Consider the following 18,194-nt stretch of genomic DNA (forward strand, 5'->3'; position numbering starts at 1 on the left):
CCCAACATCAGCTGCAGGGCTTAATAAAAAGCTGTTTGCTACCACAGCAAGGAACCTGTGTGCAGCTCGAGTTCCTGCCTGATGATAGCTGATGATCAGGCTGGCACAGGGATATGACTGATCCAGTTGCATGGCACTGAACATCCATCTCCTCCTGCAGAACTAGGTACTTGAAGAATGTCAGGAATATCAGAGACTGGTGTTTTGGAAGTGGCTTTTCCTCAGCTGAGATCTCACTATATTGATGTAGGTGCAAGAAACATCTCATTTAGCATCATGCTGTGAAAGCCAGGTATATCATCTCTTTTATGTGAGACGTGCAGAAGAAACATCTCAGAAGACAACCTGGTATAAGTATATCCCATGACAGTTGTTCAGGACTGTGTCACGGTGTCATGGGATATTTGGGTTGAGTTAGAGTGTGTCTTACATTAGTTGTTATTCTGGGGCCTAGAACTACAAGAGACACGCAGTGGTTCCAACACAAGCAAAGAAAGCTTTCCTGAGCTTCAGACAGCTCTCAGTCTGTCAGCCCAACATGCTCCTTTTGCTAAAGTGTGTCTGCTCAGCAGCCAGAAGAAAAGCAAAATACGTTTTGAGGGGAGGGTGGAGGGAGCAGGGAGAAATGTTATGAAATAAAAGATCAGAGGATCAAGAGCACTTTTGAGGCTCAAACATGCCACACACAAGCTCTGGGCCTGTGGTCAGCCGGAAAACATCAGTTTAAAATTCCACAATAGCCCTGGTATTTAATCCTTCTAATGCAAATTCCCCCCACCCCAGTCCTAGATCGGCACTACTACTGTGGTGGCACAACCCGAGCCTTTAAGCCCTTTTGAAGTATGCAAGAGTCCCTGTTTCTCAGCAGGAGGGCTGGGAAGCTATGTCAACAATGTCAAAAATGTTCCTGTGATTACTGTACCTTTCTGAGCAGAAACCAGGAGAGAAAGCAATTAATGCCTCCTAATCTTGCTCATAAATAAAACTCGCTCTCGTTGAAGCGTCATCTCTGTAGCCCGCTAATTAGGAGGGCTGTCTGTCACTTCTAGTCCTGCAATAGTGGGAGGACACCCACTATCTCCCTCTGCCCAACACAAGGGTTAGACTTTTACAAGACAAGCCATGTGTATGAATGCAATTGCAGGCAGTGCTGTGCACCTCTGTGATATTCTTCATGGTTTGGCTCCCAGAGCAGCCAGATACTGTGGGACATGGACTTTGGGGTCCTGGCCAACACCTGTGCCAAGCTCTAATCCAAGATGTATGAAGGGTGAGGCAAGGGGAACAAGCCAGAAGGCACAGGTGTTGACATATGATGGTGATGAGAATTGCAGACCACTCCAAGTCAGACGGAGGGAGAGGCACAATGTGTATTGGCAGATAGTCCAGCCTTATCAACAGGTGAAGTGCATGCCAAATATTTCCACCAGCCTCCCTTATGTAAGCTGGGTGACTTCCTATCAGCATCAGGAGCAAGACCTAGGAGAGCTGGGAGCAGTGCTTACAGAGCAGCTCTTGAAGGCATTCTAGTGTGTCTGGATTACAGTCACTCCAAGTCTTTGACATGTAGCTGCCTTGTCCTGAGGTATTCTGGGGGTCTTTCCCATGGACTGCTCCAAAGCAGAGGGAAAGGCTCTGCTCTTGGATAAAACATTTCCTTTAGAGACCAGTTTGAGCCAGAGGAGAGCTCAAACTTTGGCTCACAGCCCCAGGTGAAAAGTGTGTTTGTAAAGACCATGTGTGTGCATAGGGAGGAAAACAATCATAACTATACAGGCTGAGATAAACCATGCGGGAGGGGCATGGGAAATGCAAAGATGGTTGTGCCATCTGAAAGTGTGGACTTACTGCACATAGCTGATGGGATCATGGCAGGGGGTAGATAAATATCTAAAGAGAGGGCAAATAAATAGGGAGGCAGTGGAATGAATGTGGAACAGCAGAATGGATGATGGTGGTGGCATGTGTAGGGTGTGAAGACAGCTGAATACAGACCAGGAAAGCTGATCTTCACTTTGCAAGGTCTGTGCAGGTGGGAGGCTTAGTGAAGGGGCAAAAGCTGAGATGGAGAGGATGGACAGGAGTCAGTCATGGTGACTTTGGTGCCAGTGGAGGTGGTGGTCCTCAAATCCAAGTATCTGCAAGACAAGCCTCACATCTCTGAGTGACAGACCAAGGGAGACAAAGAGTCTCATCACCACCTTTTTGCTGAACAGTAACACCAAAATGAGCCACTGAAGTGCAGCCCAGCGCCATGTCTGAGCCTACCCCTTCCACCAGCACATGCATAGATACATAGAAGCCAGCCCAGATGGGAGACAAGAGCTTGAGGCACTGATTTTTCCATGCCAAGAGGTATTGCCAAGCCATTCCTGGGGATGCACGCATCCCTTGCTGAGCTCAGAACAACTTACATGGAGGGGCACAGCTTTACCTGCAGCTTCTGACCAAAAGTCCTGGTCCTCCCTTTGCACTCCCTGCTGACCACCAGTGAGGAGCTGTGGGGCACACCTGCAGCCAAGCACACAAGCCTGCAGAAAGTGCTCTACCTGTTTAATCTCAGTAACATAAAAAATCCTGCCCCTAATTGAGGTTGGGGAGAAGCATTTCAGACCCCATGCTGTCCTATGAGGTGCTGGGTTGCCAACAGGCCTGCTGGCCCTGTGCAGGGTGGGGAGCTGGGCCTCAGGAATTTGTGATATAGCATTTCTCCCCCCTGTTGACTGTGCAGGAGTGTGGTGAAGCCAGGCTTGGCACTACCGTCCCCATCAGCAATTCTGCTAAGAGGAATTTGAGTTTTTATGGCCACTGATAAGATTAAACTCTTTGTTGCAGCTGGTCAGGCAGACGGCTTCGGGCTGCATAAAGCCACTGTTGCAGGGGCAGAGTTAAGGCAGTTTGGTTGCACTCCTTGGGAATTCCCACACTTGCAAATGTTTGGATTTCACACTGAGTGCAGCCTTAACTCCACTCTTGCTGGTGTGCAAAAGGCCTAGGCCTGAGGATGCAAGGGACACCCAGAGTGGGCTTCTCTTTGCTGAGCTCTGCTAGCAGCACCCCTGCACCATCACCTGTCCGGTGGAACACCCCTGGGCACAGCTCTTTCTTCAAGGAATCTCTTTGTTCCCCATAACACACCCCTGTGACTCTGAGCACCAGGTATTATGTGTGTCCAAGAAACTACTTGTTCTTCTATCCTAAACCTTAGTTTTTCCATCTCTCTGTCTTGCTGTGAACTGTTACTGCTAATGCAATGATAAGACACTGGCAGATGCACCCTGAGAGGCAGAGCACTGATTTATTTCCCTTTGATGGAAAATACCTACCTTGCCTTCACAGCCTGTGAAGCCCATACTTTTTTTTTGCTTGAAGATTTAGGAGAAAAAGATGTTGTAAATTTAGACTGCGAGGTACCTTGTTCAGAGTCATGCCTTGGATGAAGACTGTGGCTGGGTCAAAGTGGGACAGAGGGAAAGGCAAAGTGCTGTGTCAAGCTTCTACACCTTACTGAGAACTCAGCGCTGGGTGCACAAGAACCAAATGGGGCTGGCTGAGGTCCCTTGTGCCCTTTCAGCCTGTGCCAAGGAGGTAAGGTATCCAGGGACAGGTGGGCAGCATTGCTTCCATTTTAAGACAATTATTCATACCAAGCCCAGCTTGCGGCTGCTCTCTGAGATGTTGGCCCTCCCAGCAAGTAGTCAGTAAGGTATGTCTGCTTGCATTACAGCACCTCATGAAATGGAGCAGGGCTGCAATCCCCGTCCCTGCTTTCCTGTGTCTTTGGTGACACTTTAGAGGAGCTGCAGGTGAGCCGAGAACCTTGGTGTTGTGAACTGCCTGGAGAGCACTTCAGAGTCAGCAGCAGCAGGTGCATTGGATGAAGGGGATAAAAGAAATGAAATATTAGAGGAGCAAGGTGCAAGAAAAGGGGCTGCCCTTTGTGAAATATAAACGTTAGGTATTAGAAGGCCTTTCTCCCAGATGTAAGTTGCCCAGAGATGCTGTGGATGCCCATTCATGTGGATGACCCATTCAAGGTCAGGTTGGATGGGGTTCTGAGCACCCTGATATAGCTGTAGGTGTCCCTATTCAGTGCAGAGGAGTTGGATTAGGTGATCTTTAAGAGTCCATTCCAACTCAAATGATTCTATGACTCCTTGAGTCCCATCCAACTTACATAGGGGACAATTCCATGATGTCTGAATTCCACATCACTAAAGACAGACATTCTCAGAACCAGTGTGAAAAGCAGCATCATGGCTGTGATCTGCCCTCTGCCATGCAGGTCCATGCTACAAGATGCCATTGCCCCATGGTGGGACTGCTCTGAGCCCCAGCAGGGTACTTTCCCATTACGTGTAGTGCTTTTATTAAACCAAGTGCTGGTGCTGACGTTGAGACCTGCAGCTCCTAGAGATGGGTTCACACTAGAACTGGCAGGGCTTTGACGATGTCATATTTCAGCAGGGCTGCCACCAGCAGAGGTCCTGAAATACCAGTTTTAATTAAAAGCTTTATTTTCTATTATGCTGCATGGCTCATACATGCTGACTACTGCTTTTTCACTTCACAGGGGCTAAGTCCACACTTAAAAAATGTGTCATGTATCAGTAGGACAACCCATAGGGGTTAGGGCACTCACAGACCAGAGTTTGGTTAAGTCAGAGCAGTGTATAGAGAACAACTGGAAGAGTGACAATGGGGATAGTGAAAGGTGAATTGGATGGAAAAAAAAGAGAAGGAGGAGATCTTGGAGGCAACCGGGGAAAGGAAAGCAAAGAACAAAATTATGCCCAGGCTTTCCTCCTGTGTCCTGTGAGAGCTGAGCCATATAGAAAAGCCCAAGGGAAAGAAAGAAAGAAAGACCTGTTATGTTTCCTATGGAAAGGGAAAGCAGACACAAAAAGTTTGTAGACTTACCTGAAAGCTGTCAGAAACTATTGATTGATACTGGTTTTCCAGTCCAGACCTCCTCCCAGCCCTTCTGACCAGAATTTCCCAGTTTCTCCTAAATGTTTTGCAATCTCTGCTCTCCACGTGGAGCCCAGCTGTGTAAAACCACTAATTCCAGCACAAGGCTGGCCCTGTTCATGCCCATGGTGCTTCCTGCCCTTTCTCTCTCCAAAACTGTGACCCCATCGGGGTTATAGAGGTGCCTCCAAGGGTCCCTCACAGTGACACATTCCCTCACCACCCCAGGGACACTCATTGGCCACAGAAAGTTGGAATGTGCACAGGATGGGGTCAGTGATGGCAGACTGGGAGAATCTGGATACACTCTGAGTGCCCTGCAAGAGGGTGGCTGCGACACAGAGAAGGTGTAGAACAGAAGGTTGCCAGCTCACCCTCCTACTGTTTGGGAGGAAAGGTAGGGCTGTGTCGCCTTATCTCCCATCACCTGTAGATGGCTCTTTCATACTCTGTAAGGCTGGAGCAAAGCTGCCTCAGTCCAGAACTCCTAAAAAGTTGACAGTGATACCACTACTGTAGCCTCCAAGAAGGAGAAAGGGGAGAAAAATGACCTCCCTGTAACCTCCAAAAATATGTTTGTCTGACATGGAAGCAGTAGGAAAGCTTAAATCCTGTGCCTGCCCTTTCCTCTGACTTCCCATGCCTAAAATGAGCCGTTGCCCTGCTTGCCATGGAGACGTCATGGAAGCGGAGCTGTTGGAAGTGACCTCACGCTCTTGCCCTCCTGCCTGACAGGGGTACGGGGCTGGCAGAACATATGACAGCGGGACCTCAGTAACAGAAGATGGGAGCTATTCACCCTGACTATATTAAGAACAGTTCACAGGCTCCGGCCTCTTGGTTTAGTTTGCTTACTGGGATCTGGTGTCAGTTCTTTTGACACTCCTTTCTCAAACAGCAGTGGAAATTTGTAGGCTCCCTGTGAGACCCAGCACCCGCAGGAGTGCCAGAAAGGGCTAAACACAGCACTGCTAATTTTGGAGAGGTTAGGTGATCAGATAAGGAGAGATGGGGCATGGGGAGAAGGAGACAGTCAACAGAGACAATAATGTTAGGCAGGGATTAGGTGGGAAGCAGTTGTTAAAGGATATTGCCAGTGGTCTCCAAAAGGAGCAGAGCCATTCAGCAGCCTTAGCTGGCTGCAGAAACCTGCATCTCCTGCAGTGTTCCAACACTGCTTGTAAGCCAGCTCCCAGTGCATGCAGAGTACGCTCACCTCTGGTATCGGGTAACCATGCAGGATCCTGTGTGGATGACCCCTCCATGCAGTAGACTAAATGATCTTTGCCACTAAGAGTGAAGTTCACTTTGCAAGTGACTAGGAAATGTTTTAGGATGTTTGCACTCAACACCTACTTGTAGCAGTGCTTCTGCTGGAATTTGTATGACATCCCACAGCCCTGCTGGTGCAGTGCTCCTCAGCTGAGGAAGGGCAAAGTCATCTGTTCTAGCTTAACCTAATGCACAGACTGGTTTGCACTACATGGACTAATGATGCACTGAAGCAGATGAAGGGGAGCTCACATTGGCTACCTCAGTTAGGCAGCAAGCTCTTGAGGCTCAGACTCATGGTCTGCCATTGGAGACTGCTGTGTATCAGCTGGGCACAGGAGTGGATCCCCTGTGCAAGCATCTCACAACTGTGGGCTGAGGTTGCAGGTCTCACCTCCGCCACATGACGCATCAAACTGCTCAGCTGCTGATGATAGTGACTTCCCCAGCAGTATCTGATGGGAGAGAAGTTTGTAAGCTGCTTGGCTTCTGCCTGGCTCAGGTGCCAACTGAGCTCATGTTCTGGGTAGGTCGGGAGGCAGCTTTCTTTGAACAAAAAGGGAAAGGAGGGGAGAGGGAAGCCCTCCTGTGGTGCTTCCACTCCATACAATTCCCAAATGGCCTCCCACTTTCACATGATTTGGGCATTTGGTGTGAGGACAAAAGCAAACCCTGACAGAGCTCTGCTGCAGGGTCAGTCGCATGCTTCAGAGACAAAAATAAGTATTGGCTCCGTTTCCACGTTCCCTTATCACTGAACCCCTGGCTTCAGCTTGCTGTTGGCCACCAAACAGCTTGCTGTGCCAAGACTCTGAACTTAAGAAAGAAATAATGTTTAAGAGCTGGACAATGCTGTTACTATGTCTCACTGAGACATCACAGATGGGATGAAACCTCCTGAGACCCTCTGAAGAATATTTGGTGGCTGCTAGTGCAAAGCATGCTATTTCTGTTCTGTTGATAGGTGATTATTGTGCAATGGGAGCTGGTATTCATGGAGCTGCAATTCATGGAGTTGGGAGTCATGTCACTTTTCAGATAACTGAGATAACTGATAAGTGAATGGTAAAGTAGTAAAGAGTAGCGCTGTCAGTTTGAGCACACGATCCCAATGCTAATCATGTCATTGTAGGGTGCTGTTAGATTCTATATCCAAACCCAAAAATCTTCAGAGAGGAACATTACTTTTTGGAACAGTAAAGACTGCAAAGGGAAAATGTGTTCAGATTCATAGGAATTCATTTATAGGAAGCTATGAGTTGCGTGACAAAGTTCCATTTTGGTACTTTCTTTAAATCTATTTAGCAACAATTGGATAAAGTTTGGGATGTTCAATAGCAGAGAGCTGCCTTTTGTGAGGCTGAGAAGGCAGAGCTCCAACAATCTGATCCTGCGGTCGGCTGACACTTCACATGCAGCGATTGTCATCCAGAACAGAATGTCATTTTGACTCCTCATCCTTAAACTCTGACTCACATATTGGTCCTTGCCACCTCGCCTCACTCATCAGAGCTGCAGAAGCAAAGGTTAGAAGCATAAGACCTTTAAAAATGCAGATCTTAATTTAGAATGAGAACATATATTCTCCCTGATGCAGAACTGGATGTTTCTTGTTTGACTCCTCTACATAGAGGTCCAGTAACAGAGGGCTCAAATCTAGCCAGGCCTTTTCAAGCTGATCCTGCCAATGCTCTTTTCCCTGCTGAAGGAAGGACTGGGGCGGGGGTTATGAAACCTTTCTTTGGTAACCTTACTGAGGTGATTTGTTCATACAAAATCAATTTAAAAATCAGTTTTTCTAGTTCTGAGAAGGACACGGTGTGAGCTTAGTGCCTTCAGAGAGACAGACATGCTCTAGGAGTGACTTTGGACGAATCTTTTTATTCACACCATTGCTTCATTCAAAGAGTCTCCTGTTGAAAGGAAGAATAATGCCATTCCTCATTTTCAGGTACTCGAATTGTGCAGCCTGGGATTTAGAAGATATTCTCAAAGGCTCTGATACCTGCTTCTGATCCCACATTCCAACAGGTCTTTTCCCTTAAGTAAGACCTCTGTGCTTCCTGTGGTTTGTTTTTAAATATGCCACATGATAACACTTTCAATTTCTCTGCTACATACAAACACGATAATTTCTTGCCAAAACTTCCCACGTGTTTGGCCGCAATGGTGAACTGCAGGTGAAGAACAGCACCAAACAGATGAGTTTATAGCAGCAGTTCTGGCTGGATGATGTTTGCTGCAGGAGAGCAGGCATGTGGGCGGGCATTTTGGCAGCACTGCATCTCCCTGCTTAGGGCTGTGTGAATGCTCGCATACCTGCCTGCCTTTTGCTGGTGTGAATGTGCTTTTGGTGCATGGGAAGGCCTGCGTTTTGAAGTTTGTACATGTGGCAGCAGAACACTGTGTGTGCTTGTCTCCGCTAATGACAAAGAATCAACTTTGATTAAAGCTCTTCTTAACATTTGGGAGCACATTTTCCTGGGTCCATTAAACTGTGGTCAAACAGCATCCACATGCTTTGCAATGGTCTCATTAGAAACAAGTCAGAAATGATGAAAGTTTTGAGCTAGAGTGAGGGTGTGTCAGGCCTTTGGATCTGGGTGTGTAAACAAGGGCACAACAGATTTTGTGAGTATAAACTCTGCAGACCTATAAGACTAAACTCCTGTGACATATTTATGTTTCCTCATACACAAATCACATTGACTCTCACACTCCCCTATCACGCGGAGTCACCAGACTTCAAACGGAGTGGAGGAGGCAGCTGGATTCGCTAAACAACATCTTGGGCACTGTGAACGTGTGCCAGATAATAAGGAGAGAATCGCAATTAAAATGTCAAACTGTATCACATTTCCATAACAAAGTCAGAGAGGATTTCCCTCTCTGTGCCTTTCCTTTCTGTTTAACTTGTTTAGGGAGCCGAGGCCGCTCTTTCCATGCTGTGGTTTTCAACCCCTGCAAGACAGACGAAATATATTGTTCTTGCAATATTTGCTTCCTTCATGAGATAATTTGTTGAATACTTGAGCTAAACCGTGTAACAGAAGGAGCCAAAGCTGTCTCAGAGGAAACTATTTAAATCTTCCTGCTCAGTGCGAAGCCTCCTTACAGAGCTCTGCTCTTTGCTCCGCACGAATAATACCCCCACTTCATTCTCCTCTGGATCCTGGTAGTCTTTCCAGCTATGCTGCATGCTCACAAGGTAGATAAAGCTGATTTGTGCATGCAGCAGCTAAGAAAAATCTTAATGTCATGTCTGGGGTTAGATAGACACACACCTGAGGTTACTGCAAAGCTGCTTTCAACCTTAACACACTGACTCTGGGCAAAAGGCTTGGGTAAAAAAAGAAACCATGGGGAACCTCAGGTGTTTGTTAATGATAAGAGCCTCTCTGGACCTAAAAATAAATGTTTCTATCAGTGTCTCTCTCCTGCCCACCTGGAAATCATGCAGTGAAATGTCAGAGAAGGAAGATCTAGACCCTAAAACAGAAAGAAACATTTTGACCCAGACCAAATGCCTACTTAGGGTAAAAATGCTTCCCAGACAAATTTTACTGCAAGTATGTGATTGAGTGACCGTTGATGTCACGTAGGCTATTAGTGCTATGAGCTTTATCCAGTGTTGTTTAGTGTTTGCTACAACATTTGACATGCAACTAGGAACTAATATGGAGGCTGGTTCCCTTAGCAGCTGGCTCTTATCCCCTTGAAGAATATCTAGCTCTGAGCCAGCCCTTCTCAACCTCCATAAACACAGCCCTTGTTTTTATATACTGTAATAAAGAGACCTTGCTGTGTTTTGCCTGGCTGTGGCTGCCCTGGCCTTGCACAGGCATATCCAGCAGCTGGATGTGAGTTTGAACTCTGGGATTCCTGTGGCAGCACCATCTGTGAAGGAAAGGGTGTGGAAACAGATGCTACCGGATAAGGTCTGAAGCCACCAGAGCTGCCTCCCAGCTAGGAAGCCCCAGGCAGGCAGCGGCTCATGTTCCCAGCCATCATGAAGGACTGCTGAGCAGACTGCCATTAAAGAGGAATTGATGCAGCCTGTCTTTTTTATGCAGCAAAACTGGTAGTACATAGTCTAGCAGGCAGTACTAGTGGTAGCTGGACAGTTGGACTAGATGATCTTAGAGGTCTTTTCAAACAATGATTCTATGATTCTCAGGGGAAGAGGGCTGCAGAGGCGCTTCAGGGGCATGGCACCAACACACAGCAACTCCTCCTTCTGGTCCCTCTGAACACCTTTTCCCACATGCTACTAGAGGAACAAAGCACCACAGAAGGAGAATGACCTGCTGAAGAAGAGGAACACAGTTTCTCCATACTGTTTGGATGGATATACTGTTGTGGACAGACTTTTGTGGCCTCTTGTGATCCCAGCTGCCCAGCCAAAAAGGAGAGGAAGTGGTTAAAATGGATGTGGTCTCCTCTCTTCTGCTTTCATTCTGGTGTTGCAATGGACTTAGTTTAGAGATCAATAGGCTCTGTGTAAAATAAACAGGCATTTCTGCTCCATTCTCGTCACCACTTTCTCTGTTTTTCTCCCCATCTTCACTGAAAACATCAACTCTCTATCTTGCCACATCTACTCTGTCTTTCCACTTCTTTCTGAAGCAAATCAGGTTCTCCCTCATCTTATAGAGCTTCTCCACTGAGTTCAGCCATCAGTTTATAGAAACCTTTCTTGCAATGACTACATCTTCACAGAATAGTAGAATAATTAAAGTTGGAAAGACCACCAATATCATCTGGTCCAACCACCAGTTCATTCCTACCACAGCCACTGACAGTGTCCCTCAGTCTTGCTCCTCCCTGCTGGTAAAGGAGGAGCTTCCCTCACAGAGATACTCAAATTTCACCATTTTGAGGACCTGAGGTCTTGAACCCATCAGGTCTTGAACCCACGTGTGGAGTCTCCTTGATTTTGGCATAATGTTTCATCACGGAGCCCAAAGTCATACACATAGGCTGGCCAGTGAAACCAGCTATTTTATCATATTGTCGGTACTGTGGCTTTTTTATCATTTGGTTAGTATACTGTGCAGAGACAAAGGGCTACAACTGCTGGCCTATCTTACCAGTGCAGCACATGGGTGATACTGCAGAACCGTTGCATTTGAATGGGATCAAAGTGTTTCATTGCACAGCAGACTAAATTTCCGTTCTAACCTCAGCCAAATGTGGGCAATTTGGGTTTTGCCATTATTTTCTAGTTCTGTGTATTGGGTATTGCATTGCAAAAGTGGAGGGGAAAGAAAAAGGCTGGAATGGGCTGTTTGCCTCAGCAGTGCCTTTTGGCTCTCTGTCCTGCCACACCAGCCAAACCACAGCTGCAGAGCCTCTGCTTCTGCCATCATTTTGCTGATGGAGAGCACTGATCTCAGTGCCACCGTCTCTCCCAGTTTCTGAATCTAGGCCTGAGCAATGACATTTCCCAGATGCACAGGGATAGTGGTGGCAGAGGTGGCAGCTCCATTCCTACGTCTCCAGCTCCAGTGTGGCTTTGACGAGGGTGCACACCAGTTGGGTCCTTTCCCCTTGAGTTCCCAAATAAAAGAGGCAAAGAGGCGGAGGCTGTGCTGTCTCCATGTGCAGCTCAAGGTCACCTAGGGAGACTGGAGGGGATGAGGCAACAGGACCCAGGCCACTGAGGTGCCAGGACAGCACTGCTGCCACTCTGTGGGTGAAATATTTCCACCATCTGTGCCTCCCTCCTAGAAACAAGGAGGTAACTCCTGCCCTTGCTGCCTGCCAGGCGCTGACTCTGCTCTGCTCTCCTTTCTCTTGGAGTCAATGCAGGCAAGCGTGACCGCTGAGGCCTTCCAGGACTGCACACTGGTCTCCTGGGAGACCTCAGCACTGCTCTGGACAGAGGCTCTGTTTCCTCAGCTGTGCCCCTAAGAGAGACTCAGGCTGCTCTGCTCCAGGTGGGGTTGCAGAGCCAGGATCTCTGGCTGGAGCACACCTTTGCATCTAGCAAGGCCAGGCTGTCAGGAGATACATGGCCCCAGCAGACAGCACTAGGCTGTTTCCTCTTCTCAGTGCGCACCTCAGCTCCCGAGCTGCAGTCCTGGCCCTACAGTTATGTGATCGTGCTCAAAGTGCCTCCTTTTAGGAAAAAGAAAAAAAGGAAAAGTGGCAGAGAGAAAGAATATCCCTCTTGTTTACTTCATTCTTCAGCAGGTAACCTTGTGATTCTGTGCTATTTTGGTGCTGACATTCCTGGGAGCTTACCGTAATGAGAAGCAAACACCACAAGCGAAAATAACAGCGTGAACTGAAGTGCAAGTCCTGGATTCCCACCTAGAAATTGACTCATCTCCGAGGGCCATTGGCTTTAGGATTCAGGGTGACCGGTGAGGAATTAGCAGGCTGCTAGCAAGCAGAAGATGGATAAGTGGGCTCCAAACAGTCCAAAACACCAATTTGCACAAGCCGTTCCCCTTTGTGTTGTCCTTCTTATCCTGACACTAACAGAAGTTCCTTACAATAACTGCAATGAGGCACTGGCAGAAGCTGCCCATAGAGGTGGTGGAAACCCTGTCCTTGAAGGCTCTCAAGGTCAGGCTGGATGGGGCTCTGTTCATAGCAGGGGAGTTGGACCATATGGCTTTTAGGGGCCTCTTCCAACTCAAATGATTCCATGATTCATAGAGTTTTGTATGAGGTTCCTGGTAAGCCTGCTACAGTGCAAGGCTGCACACTGTGCCCAAAAGCACAATCATGTCATGAAGTTTTTAAATCTCCCATACTTTGTGTGATGTCACCTTTAGCCACACTGAAGCAATCACTTCAGTTCCATGGCTAGTGTTGCATAGTGGCAGGGTGTGAAAATGCCTAGCAAACACACATAAACAGCAGGCAAGTGAGCATGTGACACAGGGACACAGCCCTCCAGTGGGCCCAAGAGGCCTTATGTCCCACCTGATCCACCAGAGGTTGTCACCCAGCCACCACTTGCCGAACTTCAGACCCCCAAGATCATGTGCTAATAGGTACTGCTCTCTTTGGACCTATGGGATAATACACTTCAGTAGGGTCAGCTAGATTGTGACCTTTCTGCAGCCTCTTAGCCAATCAGCCAACACCAGGATGCTGATTTGGGAGGGGGAAGTCCCTGCACGAGGATTTCTATTGTAAAACAATCCATTTGATATGTCATGGTTTTAGAGAAAGGAAGGCACATTTCTCCCCTTGCAGAGCTCCATGACAGTGGACAAAGCACAAAGTGGAAGCATACTGTCTCCTTGGCCATAGTAGAAAATGCAGCACAGCATCCAGCTTCTCTCCCCACTGCGTCTCCTGCGATCCCGTTATATAACGCAACTCGAGCCGCCAAAGGACTCTGCCTGAATTCATCTGATTAAATTATTAGCCTTATGTCCTGGCAAACATTTCCCCAGGCTGCCTCGCAAGCTAGATAAATCTAGTGCCAGGTTTCGGGTGTCGGAGCAACAGGAAAACATTACCTGCTTTGGAGTGTTCACTGCTGCACCGGAAGAGCTCTAAGCCCATGGGAGCACGAGAGCTGCACGTTGCTGCTGCCTCTCACCACACTGCAGCCAGCCAACGTCACCTGTCTCCAGGGCTGCAGGGACACAGGTCATGCACAGGGGTAAGGGACCCTGCACTCTCCAGAGCATAGCGGATATATCTGGCATTAAGAACTGGCTCTTGGGCACTTGTTGCAGCTTTGGAGAATTAGGGCTGGGCAGACTGCGCAACCTCTATGTGCCAGTGGGGATAGATCCATGTCTACAAGTTTGATCTGGTACAAAATAACCTTTAGAAAGAAGCAGCGTAGGCTAATATGATTGCTGCTGATCAGCTCCAAGTGTGACAGTGCTTCAGCATAGCTGGATATATCCCAAAGGCAGGAAGTATGTCTTCTGACTAAGAGATACCTGGAGGTTTGCCTGTGATGAGTTCCATATTCATTTCACTTACTGTAAGTGCACTGAATTGGGACAGATGTGCTGTTTTGTAAAAGGTTTTCCAGCTCCCAAGCAACCCAGTGACTGAGTACACAAGATGATCAATGTTACAAGCACCACTTATGCTCTACCCTGGTGCACTGCCAGGATCCCACACAGATCAACCTGACCTAGCCAGAGAAATCATTGAGAAATAAGAGTGAGAGGGAGGGAGCAAGAAGAAATCCCCAAATCCCCAGAAACACAATGTTAAACCCTCCCACCTGATCTGTAAAGCGAAAGCCAGCCCAGACCAAATATAAACCAAGGCTGCACAGCCAAAACAACCAGACTGTGGAAGGTCAGACAATCTCAAATGTGCACATCACAGTGAGGCAGACGTGCCTGCAGCCAGCTCGCAGCATGGAGGAGGAATGCTATCTCCCTGCACCGCCTCACTGGGGATCCTCTCAGACTCTGGTCCGCTTGAAAGCCACAAGGATGGCTACACTGGAGGAAGCCTGGTGGCTAGCAGCTGCCATCCTATGCCTGGCAGCAGCAAGCTCAGAGGCATTGCCTGCTCTGCACCTCCCTGTCCACACCTGGGTGCCATCGCAGTTTGTGGGACTGCTGATAGGGGAAGGAACCCCCCCAGCAGATTTGCACCAGAAGCAGAAGGACTGAAGCACTGGAGAACTTTGAGGTTGATGTTGAGTTCTTAACTCACATAACATGCCTGATCCCTTTTCATCTTAGTAAGATAATAGTAAATCCTGCCATAGCAAATGCCCCAGCACTGCCAAAAATCTTTTCTCATATTCAAGTGTTGCTGTTTACTAGGTTGTTTTTTTTTCCTCATAAATCCTGGGGTCACTTTTCCACACTGGCAGGAAGAAAGGCAAACATATTTCTAATAGAGAAGTTGAACAGTTCTTCCAAGGGTGGGAGGACTTGCAACATGTTCCTGCTTTGCAAAGATGGGGTCATTTGTCCTGGTACTGTCAAAATGTTTCTAACACCTTCTGAAGTGCCAATATGGGCAGTAAGCTCAAGAGTTTAGCAGTCACTGCTGGTTTCAGCTTCAGTTTAGATCTCAGTGGGAGATTCCTTCTAGAGATGTGGTCCCCCATTGATGCTACTCAAAAATGTGAGCACATTCTCATCCCAAGTCTCCCAGGCTGCTGCTGCTGCTTCTCCTGTGGAAACTGTTAGAGCAGCTAATGACAGTCTTTCAAGTGGCCTTCAGGCTGCAAGGAGTCTATCTTTCTCTGACTCCACTTCTGGCAGTCTTTCTGCTACATGAAGAATCTGTATATATTAAAAATAGCCTTGTAACCAGGGCTGAGGGGCTTGACCCCTGAGGCCATCACGTCTAGATGTTCCATCAGTTCTGCACTCCCCACCTGGGTGGGACTTCACAAGAACTGCAACAGCTGGAAATTGCTCTCTCTTCAGGAACAATTTTATCTTTCCTATGTTTTTGGATTCCAGTACCATCATGAAATACTTCAGCTGCCCGTACAAAAGGGAGGATGAAGGTTGGAGTTCATCATTTGAACTCCATTCTTTGCCAACCTACTTGAATCTCTCAGATGTTCTTCACCAGATAATGCACATCCCTTTCATTGTGTGCAAAGATGTTTAACTTATGGTGTTTAGTTATATGTTATTCTTACCATGACAACACGGAAGGGAGTGTCCCTCATATAATGATAACCCCTGCATATCTTTTCAGAAACACTGAGGTTTTCCACCTTGAGTTCCTGTACAAATTCCTGCCCAGAGCTTATGTACTTACTCTGCACCACAGTAAAAACATGTGGGACCATTACAGCATGGCTGCATTTTAGGAAATCATCCCTCAGACCCAAGATGCACAGCCTTTGCTCTTCCTGTCTTGGCCAAGGACCAGGTGGTCACCCAAGAGAAAGCAGACAAGTTAACTCAGGTATTCTGCAGCTTCTCAGAGAGGATACTACCTAGCTGTCCTACAGGACTGTGACATAGAAGGCTCTCTCCTGACATGTCCCATAATCCCTCTGCATTAACACAAGCCTTGATATCAGGTGGCTGCAAGCCTTGATGTGTGATGGATATTTGTCTTCCCAAAGGATGATTATGAAATTCCAGCCATGGATGTTTTTTAAAGACTTTATCATAAGACTTTGCTAAGCCTTTATCCACCAGCTATTTGAAACCATCACTACATAATCACTGAATCATTAATACTGGAAATACCTCTAAGATCATCTCGTCCAACCACCAGCCCATCCCCACCATGACCACTGACCACGTCCCGTGGTGCCACATCCACATGGCACTTGAACACCTCCAGAGATGGTGACTCTCCCATCTCCCTGAGCAGCCTGTGCCACTGCCTCACCACTCTTTCTGAGAATAATTTTTTTCCTAATACCCAACCTGAGCCTCCCCTGGTGGAACTGGAGGACCTCTTGTCATATCACTGTTATCCAGGAGCGGAGGCTGACTTCTACCTCACCACAACCTCCTTCCAGGGAGTTGTAGAGAGCGATAAGGTCTCCCCTGGGTATCCTCTTCTACAGACAGAACAATTGCAGTTCCCTCAGCCATTCCCCATCGGGTTTGTGCTCCAGACCCTTTCCTGTAAAGCTCTTCAAGCAATGGAGAAAGTGCTAACACACTGCTGTTCTGCCTTGGAGGCTGTGTTCACATGGGATAGAGGACTAAGGAGATTTGTTCACATGGGGCGGTAGGCTGAGGTGCAGGAGGTGTCGAGCATGTTTTGGGATATCATCATACCAAACATCTGAAAGTGTGCTGGCAAATCCTCTGCCTGATGTTTGGGTGATCAGCTTGCAGCTAAGTCAAATTGCATAATATTTCTCATTTCTCTAGTCACTGTAGGTGCTGAAATAAGGTGATGCTCAAGAATCACTTCTTTTATTTAAAGGTGCAGTGGGTGAAAAGGAGGCTTCTCTACCTTGAATGGCAGCTGATGAAAACTGAAGCCTGGAGGCAAACACCACTTCTGGACTGTAGAAGGGTTACAACATGTTTTTTTAAAGGCAAGTTTGCTTGCTTTATAGCACAACTCAGTGTAGGTGTTTCTGAGCAGCTTACAGCCAGTGAATTGAGATAATGTAACTCAAGAGTGGAAATGTAGCATGACCTCAAATATACCCAGGTGACGATCCAAGCGGAAGTGAATAGAAGTATAAGCATCGATAAAAAGTGTCTTTAACCACATTTGTACACTGTATAGCAGGTAGGGCTCGGCACTTGTTCTGGAACAATAACCATAACGTGAGAAAAAGTAAAATAGGTGTGCCACAGTACAGAGAGAGGGTGTGAGGAGCTGCACTCTACAAGGATCCCTACCTTAGCCAGCGGGAGCTCTTCCAAAGGGATGGCTTAACTCCACGCCATTACTTTATGCTTTGCAAATATTTGCCTTTGAAAATGACAGTATTTGTGGGTACTTGCAATTTTCTCTGACAGCTGCTACCAGTAGCTTTCCATAGCAAAACAAACTGGGGAAATGTAATTTCCTGAGGAAATTTCCATGAAAATGTTGCAGGTAAAACTTGTCTAACTTAGGCTAATTTTAAGAAATGTTACCTTTCCCACCATAAAAATGGCTTGCTTCAGTGAAATACTCTTCCGCCGAGGCAGTCTGACTTCCTTTCTTTTTTCTTTTCTTTTCTTTTTTTTTTTTTTTTTGTACTAAAATTATGGCAAGGGAAAAATAAAACAGCAGAGAAAGGTTCCGTTTTATAAAAATACCACCCAATAATACAATTGCACTCATTCATCCCCCAGTAGGGCAGCAGTGAGAATGGGCTTCCTTCCCACAACCACCACATAGAACTGAGGAGTGGGGAGGTAAACCTGTCAGGAAAAGAGTTGTGATATGCACTCCTTCCTTTATTTGAAAGGATAAATAGAGAGCTGGGACACTGCTAGCTTTTGCCAATTGGAAAGTGCCAAGAACTTTTCAGGAGCTTTAAAATTGGCAACTATGACCAAAACATTCAAAATGACATT

At 47.1% G+C, this 18,194-nt stretch overlaps 1 long non-coding RNA gene across 1 annotated transcript in view; it reads left to right on the top strand.

Moving 5' to 3' along the window:
* The window catches only part of LOC107311357 (uncharacterized), a 41,011-nt gene extending 31,823 nt beyond the window's left edge, over nt 1-9,188 (top strand). The window contains exon 3 of the long non-coding RNA XR_014944679.1: nt 8,195-9,188. This is a non-coding gene — a long non-coding RNA (uncharacterized LOC107311357). The remainder of the gene's footprint in view (nt 1-8,194) is intronic.
* Nucleotides 9,189-18,194: the final 9,006 nt, after the last annotated feature.

Source organism: Coturnix japonica, chromosome 3 (assembly GCF_054131305.1).
Source record: "Coturnix japonica strain WE chromosome 3, WE-NBRP24, whole genome shotgun sequence".
Taxonomy (NCBI): domain Eukaryota; kingdom Metazoa; phylum Chordata; class Aves; order Galliformes; family Phasianidae; genus Coturnix; species Coturnix japonica.